Source organism: Molothrus aeneus, chromosome 1, assembly GCF_037042795.1.
Source record: "Molothrus aeneus isolate 106 chromosome 1, BPBGC_Maene_1.0, whole genome shotgun sequence".
NCBI classification, from domain to species: Eukaryota; Metazoa; Chordata; class Aves; order Passeriformes; family Icteridae; genus Molothrus; species Molothrus aeneus.
The window spans coordinates 36,813,650-36,829,690 of record NC_089646.1 but is presented as its reverse complement, the minus strand read 5'-3'; the positions used below and the strand labels follow the sequence as shown (position 1 = coordinate 36,829,690).

At 37.1% G+C, this 16,041-nt stretch overlaps 1 protein-coding gene across 6 annotated transcripts in view; it reads left to right on the top strand.

Moving 5' to 3' along the window:
• SATB1 (SATB homeobox 1) overlaps positions 1 to 16,041 on the top strand; it is a 92,065-nt gene that overhangs the window by 29,185 nt on the left and 46,839 nt on the right. The window lies entirely within an intron of this gene.

Sequence of the window (16,041 nt, the reverse complement as noted above, 5' to 3'; positions counted from 1 at the left end):
TTTTTTTCAAACTATACTGAATTTTTATGTAATAACTTTAATGGACAAAAAAAAAATCTTCCTTAATAGCAGCTCTTCAAGTTAATGCTTAAGATGACTAAAACTCCACACTACAGAACTCTGATTTGGGACGGTTTGTTTACTGGTTTGTATTTCTTTATTTGTAAAAGAATATACTTAAAGCCATGAGCTTCTTCCAGTTGTTAAAAGTGTGCTTATTACTGTTGCCATCTCTATCTTCACCAGTGCTGCCATAGTTGGGTTGCAAGAATTTAAATAGCTTCTGCTTTTCTTTTTTCTTCAAAAATCAAATCATATTAAGCTTAAAGCACATTTATTTATTCTTAACTTTAGGAAAAATTTTTACAGTATTTGATCAAGAGCCCATCAGTCAGTCTAAGTCTTCCTGTTTTCCTCTGGGAGCTTGAGGGAAGATGAGTTGATCTGACAGTGTCCTTTTCACATAGTAAATTGATCAGAATACCTCCCATTTTCACCTTACTTCTAACTCCTTGTATATCATTCCTATGGAAAGGGCACTGATTTAAGAGTGCCAGTGTTTTATTAAAGGTATTAAAGTTTTTGAATTGCCCTGCCATGGCATGCTCCTGCAGCAGAGGTGAGAAGTAAGAGCTAGGCAGGGGTCAGGAGACAGCATTTATTTAGGGGATCCATCAAAGTGCCAGCATAGGATGTCATAGCCCTTCTGAGAGCAGAGAAGGGCTGTCTCCTGTTATGTTCTTCCATGGGTATAGGTGATGCCATGAAGTGCTTCATCATAAATGCAAACTAAGGCAGTGACACGGTACCATAACTTATTAACACTGTTATGGATATAATTTATTAACCACAGAAAAATTACTCAAAGTGGAAATGAGAGTAGTTATCGTTTTCTGTCACTGTCATTAGCAATACTCTGTTTTGTGTAGGTATGGAAGGACTTGCTTTAAAATAATTAAGCTGCTGTGCTCAATGCATAGCATCTCTGAAGCCCCATTTTCACTTAGAGTTTACTGTATTTTCTGAAGCAATCTTGAATTTTGTCTATTTAAAAAATTGCTCATATTTGTTCAGAATATTGGCATTCTATATACTGAAAAAAAACTAAAACCAAGCCAACTATTTTGTAGTGCAGACATACTTAATAACTTGAAAATACATGAACAAAACTTTGAGAACCAGTCTGTTTCAATTATAGAGTCTTGAAAACTTAACAATATTGTTTGCTAGAGACAAACAGTATTGTTTGTTTATTTTATTTTTTAGCCATTTATTTTCTTGTCCCACTAAAACTTTGAGGTGTAAAGGTACGAACTCTTCATGCCTTTCTTGATAAAATACCACTGTGACTCTTGCTCTCATTAGGAGAGTTGAATACATGGTCCTTTTTGAAGCTGCTGTAATTCTCACTCTGTGGCTGTGTGGCCACCCCTGGAGGTCAGTTTTATTGCTCAGTGTATGAGCCCACATCATGGGGAATCCCTGTCAACATGACTTGGAGCGCTTAGGACAGCCAGGAGCAAACGCACGCCTCTGAATTGCTGTGGAATTTCAAACAGCCGTTCAGACATTTAGCCTCAAATTTTTGGTATCAAGCAGTCAAGGTAAAAGGACATTTCAAATTTTGCACAGAAAACCCAAGCCTGTTCTGAATTATGCACTAAAGTGCATGTTTTCATGCTTTACATCAGGTTTGCAGACTTTATTGCTATAGACTGGCAGCATGTGCAGATGCCGACTGAAAGACTTTTTGCATTTGATACACACAGCTTGCTTCATTTCTGTTTCCTCTCCAGACCTCTTTTGATGGGGAAGGTAACTTGGAATTTAATCTAGGGCTCAATTTTGGGCCGTCTTGTGCATTCCATTAAATTGGTCTATCTCGCGAGTGGCCTAGATCTCATTTCCCTCCTGTTTTGGCTCTTCAGTCTCCAAAGGGTTGTAAAGAAATTGTTCTACCATCAATTCTTATTTCCAAACCCTTGCACAGAAGCTCTACTCTACTTTGGCCTTCTGGGACCTGCTCTAAAGTGATCAGGCAGGCAGGCAGTTCTGTTGCATTTACTTACTTAATGTTTGTCCTTCAATGTCTCGCCTTAGTCTTAGCATTTCATACTTCACTTTCACTGTTTTGCTCTGTTTTATTTTTTAGTGCCGAAGTTTCTTCTTACTTCCACAGTTAATAACTGTGAAATATTATTGAATTATATATTTATTCTGTATTTATTCAGATATTAATAAGGATTTTTTCCTCTTTTGCTCCTATTGAATTACTACATCTTTCTCTGTTTCTCTGTGTATTTATATATATATATATAAGTATGATATATATAGTTGGATCAACTTTTATGAGGAAGAGGAGAGCAACGTGGGGTATTGGTCTAAGAAAAGGACAGGAAATCCTTTTGATAATTCTAGAACAAACTCACCATGTGTTTTGAACATTTAGATGTATTCCTTATCTTCAGTTCCTGTAACCTTTTCCATGAAAAGATGATAACGAGCCACCTACCAAATGATGAGATTGTAGAGATTCATTAGTATCTGGGCACTGCTTTAAAAATATGGCAGTGATCAAATGACATTGACTTTTCTACTGGTATTATCTTGCCTGATTCTTTTTCTACAAAAAGATATTCTAAATGATTGTTGTTAGTATTCACAAACAGGCACTAACAAAGCGCTGCAAAAGCACTTCTGAAGCAAGGTATTCTTTTTCTTACCCTGTAGTATCCTGAAATGTGAAGGTATTTGGTTGGGGATTTTTTTTCCCCTCCCTTTTGCTCATCTTTTGAGACTGTTTGTATCTAGTCTGACTCTCAGGACAACCAGGAGTCAGTACATTATAGATGAGAAATTCCAGGCCTGATATAGAGTACAATTCTAAATCTCAATGGCTTTTTGTTCAATATTTTTTAGGGGACATGCAGTATTTAAAAAAAATATATCCAGAGGCTGTGATACTTGGGGACATAGTAATTTACGGACTATTTAAAATTTTTTGGAAGATATTTGTGTGTTCCCCCTTTCCCCCGCCTGCAATGTCATTTACATAATTTTGCTCTTGGTGATGAGGGAATAGCGTTATTTCAGTCAGAGGGATGTATGCTTGCATTGCATGAAATGTATGCATACACAGTACAAGTGCTGGTACGATACCCAAGTCTGCATAGTTTTGCACTTGTGACAAATATAACTATCCTGACTGCATTTTTAACAAGCTTTCATCCTGTAGTGAATGATTCTCTTCACCTGACATGGGCATGGTATAGATCATATACTTTCCTTTCTGTTCAGATACTCTGCCCTGAATTTGCATGCTGTTTTGTTCAGACTTTATATGATCTGGCAGAGACAACAGACAGAAAGCTTTCTTGGAACATCAGTGTTTCTCAATTCACCTGATGTGAAGGCACTTGGCCATCATAGCAAATAGGCAGCTCAATAGAAATCCTCTCACATTTACACTGCTGTTATGATCTACCCTTCCAAAATCCTAACCAAAAAAGTTGTGTTTGCTAAAATTAAAATTTCTGTACCTATAGATAATCAAGGAATGAGCTATTAAGAGTTGCCAAAATATATACTTTTTATGAGCAGTTTTTGATTCATGCTTTACTAAACCAAAGGTGTTGTTTGCCCGCTCCCCTTTCAATTTTACCTGCCTAGACCTGAGATCAAGTCCTTGGATTTCTTTGTTGCTTGTAAGTCTCTTCTGTCTTCCTCCCTTCCCCCAATAATTAATAACCTGAGTAAGGAATGCAGCTCTTTTTTCTGCTTTAGAAGTTACTGTACTTTAGATTTTAAAGATGCCATTAATTATTTCGGGGAAGTAAATCCTTGAGGGCCTGGGTTCAGCTTTTGGCAGGCAGGGCTTTTCAACCCACCCCCCAGTTGCTCAAGAGCATTCACTGTGATGTCTCTTCAAGCTGACATGGTATCTGGATTTTTAAAATATTTTCAATTAACTATTAAAATTTGTGCCTAGAATTTTTAGTCATCCAGATAGAAAGGGCACTGCAGAGCCTATTGCTGATGGGATGAGCAAGATGTATGTAATGGGTTTTTGGGTAGAGCCATGTGAGGACATTCAGAGGGTACTCAACTTTTCAATCAATTGATCGTTTGATCATTGATTTATGTTCTTTAGATGCACCTAAACACTCTCAGTGTTAAAGCTACACTAGTCTATCTGCAACAGTTTTATCTGTGTAGCACCCTATTAAAGGTGAAAATATATAGTTGTTTTTTTCTGCCTCTTTATTAGAATTATGTATAACAAGGATGTAAAGTCACTTTACAAACCAGTTATGAGGCCTGAAACTATTGTGGGAGGAGGGTGAAAACATGTTTTGTTCTTCAAACAAATGCAGTGTCTGACTTCAGTGGTGTCTGTAAGGTGTCAGCATGTCCCTTTGTATCTGTGCTGTAATGTGATCTTCTGCTTCTGAAAAGTGGAGGAGTCCAAGAGAGGAATGGTGCTAGTGTTGAGGGTTTTTGTTGTTGTTGTTTGATTTTTTAAATTTTGTTTTTACACTCCTAAAGTCAGGAGTTATAAGCATCTGTCCTCCACCAGGCTCTCTTGTGAAAAGTACAAAATTAATGCTTTTTTGGGACTGTGTGTCTCACTTTGAGTACCAACCATTTTTGATTGTATCTTGGCAATTTTGAGAACTGTGTCACGTGAATGATTATCTGCATCACATGGACTTCAAGTTTTAGAGAAGTTACAGGATGAAAAAGGAACACAGATTGTTTTCTTCTGATACATTTTCCTCCTAAAGCATGCATGCATTGTAGAACTGAGTCCTACTTGACTTCTGTTTTCACTCAGTGTTCCTGAGAATGGTATAGAATAGAATGGTATAGAATAACTTGCATTTTAAATATTTGTAGTGATGTTCTTCTTTTTGTAAATACACGCATACACATAACCATGGGGTTTTTTGTTTTTTGTTTTTTTCTTCTGGGTACATTTAGTGGGTTAAGAGGCAGTCAAGTAATGCACTTCTTTAGAATTTTGTATTCATTCATATTCGTTCATGTTTCTTGCATACCTCTTAACACAGTCACAGCCAAGTGCTAACCCTGATTCATTTCTTTTCTTCATAATTTTATTAAAGAGTTAACAAACCACTTCTCCAGTGTTCTCTAAAGCAAGATTGCAAATAAATTTTTTTTTTCTTCTTATTGGCAAATTTTTGGCTGTGGAGTACTGCACAAGTATAAACAACATGAGAGATCCTTTAACATAACATGAGAGAGCCTTTAGTCGCTTTGCTCCCTAGCTTTGGAACTCATTGCCAATTGAAGTAAGGAAAGCTTGGCTGTTGGGACTTTTAAATCTAGACTTAAAAGTTATTTGTTCTGTTTAGCATTTTTAAAATGATTCTATTAGGAATTGTATGTGCTTCAGTTTTAATTTTAACTCATAATGATTGTAAAGCACCCTGGGATGCTTGCATGAAGGGCGCTACAGAAACCCAAGATTGTATTGTACTGTGTTGTAATGTATTGTATTATTACATGGTACTGGAGTTGGACCACGGACAATTCATATAGAAAGCATTTGAATACTTAGCTAAAGATAAGGGGTGGGAGGGGATACTGTCTTTTCTTGCTTCTTTTCCCCCTTTTCTGTCAGTTATTTTATTAAACTAAATTAACATGGCAGTTATTCCCTAAGAAATGCCAGCATAATTTACTGCTGCAAAGGGGCTCAAAATGTAAACCAGATGATAAACTAAAAATAAAAAAGTCCACATTAAGATTTAATTGCACTTCCCTTTCTATATTACGTTCTTATGTAAAATACATTACAAAACAGTACATTCTTTATCACTTCCTTCACTTTTAACTGAATTTCATTAACAATAAAGAAATATATTGTCTCTATTTTCAGTAATGTCACTTGACAGTTAATCCCTTAACTTGATGTACATGTCTTTAAGATTTTTTTTTTTTTTTTTTAATAAAGAACACGATAGCACTGACTGGAGCCAAGTATTGCACAATCATGTGATTTGCAAGTTTCCCAGCTCGCAGCTTTGCCAGTGCAGGTCAATTCACACCTGCCACACTTATGCCATTCTGGTCCTCATGTTGCTTTTCCTCGGTGATTGTCAGAGGTAGAGAGAGTTGTGCATGCGGCTCCTTCCTTCCCCCCTCCCTCCCCACTCCAAATGTGTGGTAAACCTTGTGCATTGGAAGTGTCTGCTCAGGAATTAAATGGAGTTTAATTTCTGTCCATTAGAAAGCTGCGATCCACATCACCAATTAAGCCTTCTATTTAAAGGGCGAGGAGATACGTATGTCTACATCTTAATCACTGCTGTGACTGGTTTGCAGAGACCTTCTCTGACTGGTTCAGTTATTACTAGCAGTGGTGGGAGGCACAGGGATCAGCGTGGTTATAAAACCTACCCAAAAGCTGAGCAAATTCTGTAGGTGCTGTAGCGTCACTGTCAGCAGATTTGAAGCTGAGGTACATCTGTGTTAGGGGACGCAGGGGTGTAGGCATAAAGATGAGCCAGGGAAAAATTACTTGGATTGGTAATAATTTTTACCTGGCAGGAGCAAAAGCAAACAGGACCCACTTGTTGAGAGGGAGTGCTCAGAGACATGCAACTCTCTCTCACCTTGTCAGACCGGACTCATTGCATGCCTTCACTATAATCATAACTTAGAAGAAAAGAGATGAGTTTCTCAGACTGAGCAAAACTCTGAAAGCTTGCTCCCCCACCATCACCACTTTTTTTCTTTTTTAATTAGTGATTAAGTTCTTCCTTTTTATATCCAAGAACCATGGTTGGAGAACCCTAAGGCAAGGGTGAGCTTTGTCTCTCTTTGCTTGGACACTTCCTTAAGAGCAGCACAAATGGTATCAGATTCCACTGGTGCCTTGCAGCAGTGATCAGAGGACAGGTTTTTCAGGACAGTAGCAGCCTCAGATGTGCCTCACTTGAAGCTGTGCACTAAACTTCTCAAAAGGGAAAGTTCTGTTCCCCACAGGTGGAAAAGGATGAAATGTTCTCCTCATATACACCTGTCTCACTTATTTTTATTTTGTTTTTTAAGTACTAAGATTTCCTACACTGAGAACTGCTGTTCCTCTATAAGCTTGCACCAGAAGAGGGGAAAGTATGCCTGGCTGTGCCTCTGTTCCAAGGGATTTGATAATATGCAGTAAACTGTCAGGGAGAAGGATGGCTTTTGTGATGATGAAAAACTGAGACACATGCAGAGGACATTGGTATCAATGGCCTTTCTAGAGCCAGAGAGAAGATTTCAGCTCCATAAGTTTACCTAGGGTGTTTATATTTGATTCAGTGTTTTGGGACTTCCTTAGAATTTTAAGGGTTGTGTGTGTATTTATCTATATATCACAATAAAATTCCACCAAGATATATTTGCCAGCTCGCACATCCCTGAGCTCCTAAATGTGTGTTCCTTACGCTGCACTACTTGTAAGGAGGGTCTTTGTGTGCTAAGTCCAATTCAGCTAATTGTTTTTTTTTTTTTTTTTAATTTATATATTTCAATGTTAATGCAATGACTACTCAAGAAAAATTTAGTAAATAGAACCCTAAAGTGCACATACATATTCCTCATGGAAAGCTAGCTGGAACATTTCTCTTTTGAGAAACCTTCATTGAATCTTGGATCTTTTTATGAATTCTTCAGAGCGTTCACACTTTTCACAAACTCTTGCTAGTGAAAGATAGCAACACAGAGGCAAAACTAATACCTTGGCTAACACAGCTGCTTACAACGTCACCTTTACAATTTTACGTAGCGAAAGTTAAGAATCCATAGCAAATTTCATTCTATAAATTAATTTTCTCCTGACAATTTTTTATGTTTTTCTCAGTACAGAAAGAAGTGTGTTTGTGTGCTTTTAGCAGCACATCCCTCACAGAATTTGTGTCTATGATTAAGAATAATCAGATGTACATGTGGTTCATAAAGAGGCATGTGACATGAAATGGTAAAACTGAGACTTAACCATATAAAGAAAGGATAGATAAGGGATGTTACATTTGGCACTGGAGGGGTGTTTAAGCAAGCAATCAGAGGCATGAGAAATGCTCTCAGTAGGAGCAGAAATCAATGAAGTTAAAAAGCTAGTCATAGATTTAAAAAAAGAAAGAAAAAAGGTACATGAAAGGTACATTTAGAGGTTACAGAAAGAGATTACAATGGATATGATGAAAGATCCCAGCACAAGAAGTCTTCAGATAAATACTTGATGATTTCTCTAGCTTAGCCACTGGTAACTTGGCTGAATTTGGAAATTGCTGGATGAAGTTCTAGGGTCTCATTTAGTGTAGATCCCAAAATGGATGCTCAAAATGGCCTCTTTTAATTTTAAAAATGTGCAAAAACTTATGTAGAAAATGAAAAAGAGATTAAAGGAAAGGCTTATCCTTAACACCAAAAGACATTCAACAAGACAACTGTTAGTGCTACTGAGTCTGATGACTTCTTGTCTGGACATTGTGCCTTAGGGCTCAACTTCATGCCAGACATCTGATGCTTTGCTTAGCAGAACAGTGGAATCTGAGAAGAGACTTGCTGAAAATCATGTCCTATTTCCCAGAAAGGAAATCTTCCTTAACATGGTGGGTAATATTTGGCAAAAACTAAAATGAAAACAACCATTGTGGCTGGGTGAAGATAATGCAATTATCAACATCTCTATCAGGAGTATGTATATAATGCAGGTTTGTAGAAAATTTTAGTGTACACAAAGCTTTAATGCATTAATAGGTCTAAAATGTCTTGTATCACACAAAGCATTTGCATTAGGTTAATATTTGAAAGCATGTTCATTAAGACAGCATCTCAGGAAACAAGGCAGAAGCGCTCTGACCTGGCTGGAACAGAGTGGTTGGAAAGAAAAGCAATCCACCAGAGATGGAGGTGCTGAAGGTGTCTCATATTTTCACCAAACCAGTCTGTGAGATCTCCAAGATGCACCTACCTCTTTATTCTCATACGAGAAATTCTGGTTTGTATCTTAGACTATTCAGATTGTCCTCTTGGTTTCTAGTTTCCCCTAGTATCCATTCATTGCATCCCAAGAAGAGGTGACTGCAGGTGCCCAGGCTTCATGTAGTACATAGCCTAGTGTAGGAACAGCAGCCTTCTGGAGAGAGGCTGAGGCTGTCACCACACAGAACTGGTAAGGAGGGACGTATCTTACCGTGGTTTTCTGGACCTAAAGTCCAGCCCAGGTTGGAGCATGGCTTCTGAGTTTGTCTTCATCCAGCAGAAATTCTGTCTGTACCCCAAGATAGTGTTGTGGTGGGTACCAGTGGGGAGAGCTCCTGAAAACATGCATCCCCAGCTCAAGCTGAAAGAGAAGTGTAAAGCAATCTCTTCATTTCATAACAGCTCTTTTAAATGGAATCCTGGCTGAAATGGATAGCACATTTCTTACTCATGGAACTCTCAAATTTCAGAGCTTTGCTGGCAAAGGTACTTGCATAATCAAAATCTTAGGGTGTAATAACTCACCCCTCAATTTCATTTTCATTCTGTGAAGTAAACCAAGAATTAACTTATTAAATACTGGTTATTTTGCATTCGGTATTTTATCCAAGTTGTTTTTAGGAAGGGTTTACCCAGGACTTTTACTACTAAGTATCTGCCATTTACAAATCGTGTGCAGTAAAATCGGGATTCTTAAAAAGATTTGTGTTGGACATCTGACAATGAAGACAAAAATGCGTTATGTCTCCTTATCTTTTATAGGTTGAGGTTGTGACTTCATTTTCTTTCGTTTTTTTTTTTTTCAGTCTAAGGCACTGTGCCATGAAGCTTGTAACGCAGTTATGAAGTTCTTCAAATCTGAATTAACATTTCCCACCTACCTATCTTTCTCTCTTTTAAGCTTTTAACCTTTGTAGATATAAGAGTAGTATCTTGGGAAGCAGCTTTTTATTTGAGCTTTATTTATATCCATCAGTGGGAGATGCTCAGAAAACATTGGGAGAATGCTGCTCTGTCATGCAGCAACTGGGAATTTACATTACAGAATGGTAAAAATAGTGCAGGGATCAGTTCCTTCAGATGCTGAATCCTCATTTCTGATTTTCAAAATCTTCCCATGTGTGGGTATATTTCTATCCATATATAAATATATGTGTATATACGTATATATAATTTGGGTTCTTTTAGTTTTGTATCTTCCCTCATTACACCAATGTAGCTCTATGTTTACATTAATACGTACATTTAAAATACTTAAAGACAACATAAGACAGAAAAGGAGGAGGAGATAATTTCAGTTTTTCAAGGATAGGAGAAAGGAGGAAAGGCATACTAATGTATTGGAAGAAAAGCTGATGCCATCACTATAAATCTGTCTTTTATTCAGTTTTAACTTATATGGCCAGCATTTGCCATGCAGATCCTTATTTTCCTGACCCTGGCAACAGTATGGAGGTCAGATAGCCATCCAAGTGCAATGCCAAAGGCACAAACAAAAGTTTTTTTCTTCTCTGTCCATCTGTGGGTTTTTCTCTGATCCTACTTGTTTATAGGGCATATGACAAAAAATTCCATTACATTATTTGCTATAGTTCAATATAATGGATCAAGGAATTTAACATAATTCTTTGTATGCAGTTAAACTGTCCATGTCAGGACTTCTTGCCCAAAAAACAGCTAGTGGCTGGATATATTTGGTCTGCTTTTATTCAGAATGGCAGATGATATTTCTCTGCCATGCCAGAACACTAGGAACGACATTTTGCCTTGGTTGGGTCTTTGCAGTACGTGGGCTGGCATAGGCTCAAGCAGGCTAAAATCTTTTGATTTGGGGATAATCTTGTGTTATCTGGTTGGGGCTTGAATGTTACCTTCTCATTTGAAAAAAGGTTAACGTGGAGCCTCCTGAGAAATAAGCACTCGTAAGAGTTCAGCTTCTGTTAGAACTGATGCTTGCTATTTCCACGCAAACAAAAGCCCCTGATAGTGGCTAGAATAGAGGAAACAAAGTTCCTCTGTCCTTTATGAAAAGATCCCCTCCTCCATCTGCCCCCAAATCTTTAAGTTCTGTTCTGCAACTTTATCACTATTCAAAGTAGGTCTAGGGACAAAGGCTCATAGCTTTTCTCTTTTACTTTTTTTTAAAAATGCATGTTAAGTTTGCAGCATTGGAACATGCCTCCCTGCTGGTGTCTAGGGATGTAAAGCAGAGGATTTATGGGAGACAAAATAGAATAAAGTCTTAAAAGTTTGGCTTTAAAAAATGGAGCCAGTGGTTTGACAGATTGTTCAGTAAATGTTCATTTTATTGAGAATTATAAAAAAGGTGCTTAACGCCTCTGTACCATTAATATAATACATTAAAAGGGTACTGTCAAGATTAGTGTTTCAGCTCTGAAAATTGACTGTAGGGTTTATGGGCAACACTGTTCATACTCTGCTTGTAAGATGAGGTATCTTCTACTTACCACTTTACAAAACCATTATGTTGTTACAAGGCTTTATACTGAAAAATTTGATAAATAGTAAAACGTAAATATAATCTCATTTGAAAAGTGAGAGGATAGTTGCTGCCTGTCTTATAGTCAGATTTAGCAGATGCGGGTTTGAATGTAAAACAGTTGTGAAAATAGCCAGTGTCAAACTAGTGCAAAATTAAACTTGTGAGGTGTTCTGTTTTCAGTGTCTGTCATTGTTGAAATACTCCATTTGAAAAGCATGCATTCCTTTCTACAGAAAAAAAATCAGATTCCTTAGTTGAAATTAATTAGCATTCAGAAACCAGATAGCATGTTTTTGGGTATTCATGAGATCTCTGTTTGAAAAAATGTTTTTAACTTGTAGAAATGTGTTGCAACACACAGATGGGAAGAAAAAGAAAAAAAAAATCTCTTTAGCAAGCACTGTGTGTAAAAGGAATATTACATTTTGCACGCTCCTGATTACCCTGTGTAAACAGTTTTTGACATCTGTCTTTATAGTTTTCGAGGAGAGGAAGACTTTGTTAAAAGAACCATTTTTATACAGCAGTCACCATTTCAGTCTTGCTTTACCTGTATTATGAAAGCAGATGGTCTCATGTCTTTTGAATATTTATAACTATCAAAAACAATCTCTTGCTATTCACCCTTAGGCTTATGAGATGTCAGGACTGTTCTGGTTGAAAAAAAATCATCTTGGGTGTTTACAGAAAGGGGATTACATTAAGCTGAAATGACTATACATTTTCCAGTTTAATATTTGTCCATCAGCTGTTTAATCGTATTTAGATAATTGTGTAAATAAGTTGTTGCAGCCCTTGCCCCTTCCACTGAGCAGGCTTGAAGCTTTAAACACCAATGAATGAGTTGCTAAAAAGCTCAGATTTTGTTTTCCTAGTTAAACTACCTGGAAGGCCTAAATAAGTTTTGGTTACAGTGCTTCTTTTGAGAAAAATGTTTAAATTGCAAAGGGATCCCTGATATCTAATTCAGCCCAGTTGTTCTAGGAAGCTGCTGTGTCTGTTACTCTCTCCTAAGTCTGTTAGCATATATTTGCTCTTTGTAAATACTGCGGCCCAAGTACCCCTTCATGAGGCATGAAAACAACCTTATTCTGCCCATATAAAAATAATTTTAAGGTTATTTAGTGGAAGTTTTGGGACTGTGGGGGTTAAAAGCTTTTTTGACTGGAAGCTGAGCAATCACTGATAACAGATTTTGCTGTGGTTGGTTGATTTGGCAGAAAAGCATGAACAGTTTTGGTTTAGATGATTGAATTAACCTGATTAACATTGTTTTTGTTGTTTTGCAAAAAGGACAACAGTATACTTTTAGTGATGATCGAGCAACACTTCACCTGGTTGAAGAGCAGTGTTAGAGGCAATGACTCAGAAATGCCTCCCTTGAAGCACCTGCAGCAGTGGCTGCAGCAATGAGCCGGCATGAAAGGCTCGGGTCCTTCCCGTATCTTGCAGGATGCACCTTGCGTTAGATTCTGGCACAAAACAAAAGGTGTCTGATGCTACCATTTTATTGGGTTTCGTTTGATGGGCATATGAAACGATTCCTGCTTGAGATTTATGATATTTCCCCAGGGAGTTCCCCAACTTCTTTGAGAAAAAGATGGTGTCTGGTATTTAATCTCTGGTATTTAATCTTCCAGAGAAAATGGGATTTGGTTCAATCTACGCTGGGTGAACCTCAGCTGAACCTCAGAACAAATTCTACCCCTACCTTCACACAGTTGTTGGATGCCTAATTATAATTAACTTATTTGGCTAAAAAAAGAGCACTTGGGCTGCAGCAGATGGTATCATTCCAGAATAGTGGGATTTCTGTGAAGGTGGCACCATTTCAGATGAGATCTCCCGATTCTCAGAACATGACTGACTGCAAGTGATGTGGTTGGGGGGAGGGAGATATGGGAGAGGGAAAAGAGGGAAATTTGAGATCTTGAAGGCTCACAACTTACTTTTGTGGATAGTGGATAAACTACAAGGAGATAAGTTAAGATTGCGTGTCTGTGACCAGTTTCTGCATTCTCTCAATTTTCTTTGCAACATATGAAAAAGAAATCTGATTATGAATGATGCATGTGATGCATTTGAATATTTGTATGATATATTTCTATTCGTCATCCTTGTATGGAGAGGGCATCTGCCTATGTGCCTCACAGATAAGGAGGATATGTGCAGTAGTACCAGGATATGATGTGCTTCAAATACAATAATTTTGATTTTGATTATTGATAATTCAAGACATGGGGAACTCCTCGTTGGTAATGACCCAGGTAATATGAAAAGCATCAATATGCCTTCAATCTAGATAGTGAATCTCTGAAGACCACTATCTCATGGGGTTAATCTTAAGTTTTAGGCCATAAACATACCAGAGAGTTATATATGTAGATTGGTATTAAAATGTACAAGAATTCTATAGCAACAGGAAATTTCTATAGCCAAGTGCATCTCTCTGCACTGATGTGACTGCACATTTAATGACAATAAATAAAGAATAGAAACAATGAATTTCAGTGTTGTCAAGATATTTTCTGAGTTAACAAGGTAATAATATTTTATCTGGCTTGTAAAATCTTGCCTTCAGTGAATTGGTAAATAAATCATTGATTCCTCCTGATGAGGATTCTTAGCGTAGGTAATATCACTTGAATGTTTGCATGAAGTGTTCTCAAAGAAAATGCAGGATAATTTTCATTTTTAAATGTGTTTATAATGTCTGTCTTTTTTTTTTTTTAATCCACTTTGAAGAGCAGGAGTGCCATCACAGTGTTAGCCATCAAAGTTTGAAATTCACATTGTGTCAGAGAAACTAAAACTCCCAGCAGTGTTCCTTAAACAGACCAGTCCCAGTTATTTGGTTGTAAAGTAACTGCATTAAATTTATTCCTGAAGAAGGAGGGGATGTGTTGCAAACTGCCATGTCATTTCTGTATTGTTTTTGTAAAATTCCATGGGAGGGAGCACTAGGAAATCTTAGACAAACATCTTCAATAATAGGTAATTTACTAAAATTAATATACGTATTTTCATACTTTAAGTTAGTTGGGCAGGAGAACAAATCTGAAAGGGGCAAAGTAAATAAGAGAAACCCACCTTGAAGTTTAAATGACATCTGCAAAATACACATGAGCTGATGTGGGATGATGGCCTCTGACAGGTGCAGTTCCCCATTTTGCACATACAGATCTGCAGTTTCTGCAGTAGTCTGTGCAGTCATATAATTTGCCAGCTCAGATCCACAGGACTTTTAAAATCACGCCTTATATATCATGTGCCCATGTTTAAGATGGCTCAATCTATAAAAGAGCTTAAAAGATAATTTTGTACATATTAAACCTTAAGTATACTGCTCTTAAACTGGAAATTGCAATTGGGATCAGCTGAGCTTGGTTCTGGCCTTTCAGGCTGGACTATTAAAATTTCACTCTCCTTTTATACCACTAACAAAAGGCTTCTAGGTAGTTTCAGAAATGACAGATTAGTATCAAGAAATGGCAAGAATTTTGGTAATTTGGAGAAATATTAAAATATGTGCCTGGTGAGTAGGGGATATCCACATTTGGCATAAATAATGCTGCCTCACTCTAGCAGTTCTGAGCCTCCACGAACAGCTTGCTACTGAGCAATGCCTTAGAAAATGGTTATAATGAACTTCACTAAGATCAGTAAGGAAGGTACTTTTAGTCAGAAATTGAACCAGGCTTTTAAAAGAAGAACTTAAAGTAACATTTTTTGCATTTCTAGTCCAGGCTCTTCCTTCCAGTGGCTATTGTAGTTGGTGTAACAAAGGGTTGATGCTCTAAATGATTCTTCAGACAGCACAAATATGTCTAAATGTTACATGCTGAATAGTGAAAAAATGTAATAATCAAGGCTTTGTCTTCTTGACTGTCATTGCTGTTTTGATACACTGGACAATTCTTGTAGTTAAGCCAAAAGTAACTACTTTCCACACAGAAATTTAAAGGGTGGCAAAGTTCAGTCTGTTGAAAGTATATTTGCTAATTTTGTTGTTCATACATCATATACTGAGTATAATTTCAAGTTGGAGCATTATCTCATTTTGCAAGGCTTGGTCTTAATTGATTTGTAAAAGAATGTACTGGAACTGAAAGTTTTATGCATTGTAAATTCCACTATTTTAAAATTGGTCAAAACTGAGCAGAAGGTAAATTTCTCACTGTAGCTATCTGATATCTCGAGAACCTTTGAGAAAAAAATCATCTTGATCTTCCTTTGGTCTATTTTACAGCTAATACTCAGTTACAGAATTAGACATGACAATAAGCTTTTCATAAGCCTGTTTTTGCAAATCCCTTAAAATACCCTGTTTTAGGAAAAACAAGGGTTCATCTTGGGTTATTAGATATATATTTTATTCTACTATAAATCCCATATTTTATCCTATTCATAGGTCATTCAGATAAAGTTTTATCCTATGATTTTTTTGGTGTCGACTCTGTGATAAGTGGCACGGAGCAACTGGACATGGGTAACTTGGGTCACTGCTTGCATTTGTAAAGGCAGTGTAGGAATTGTATGCCTGT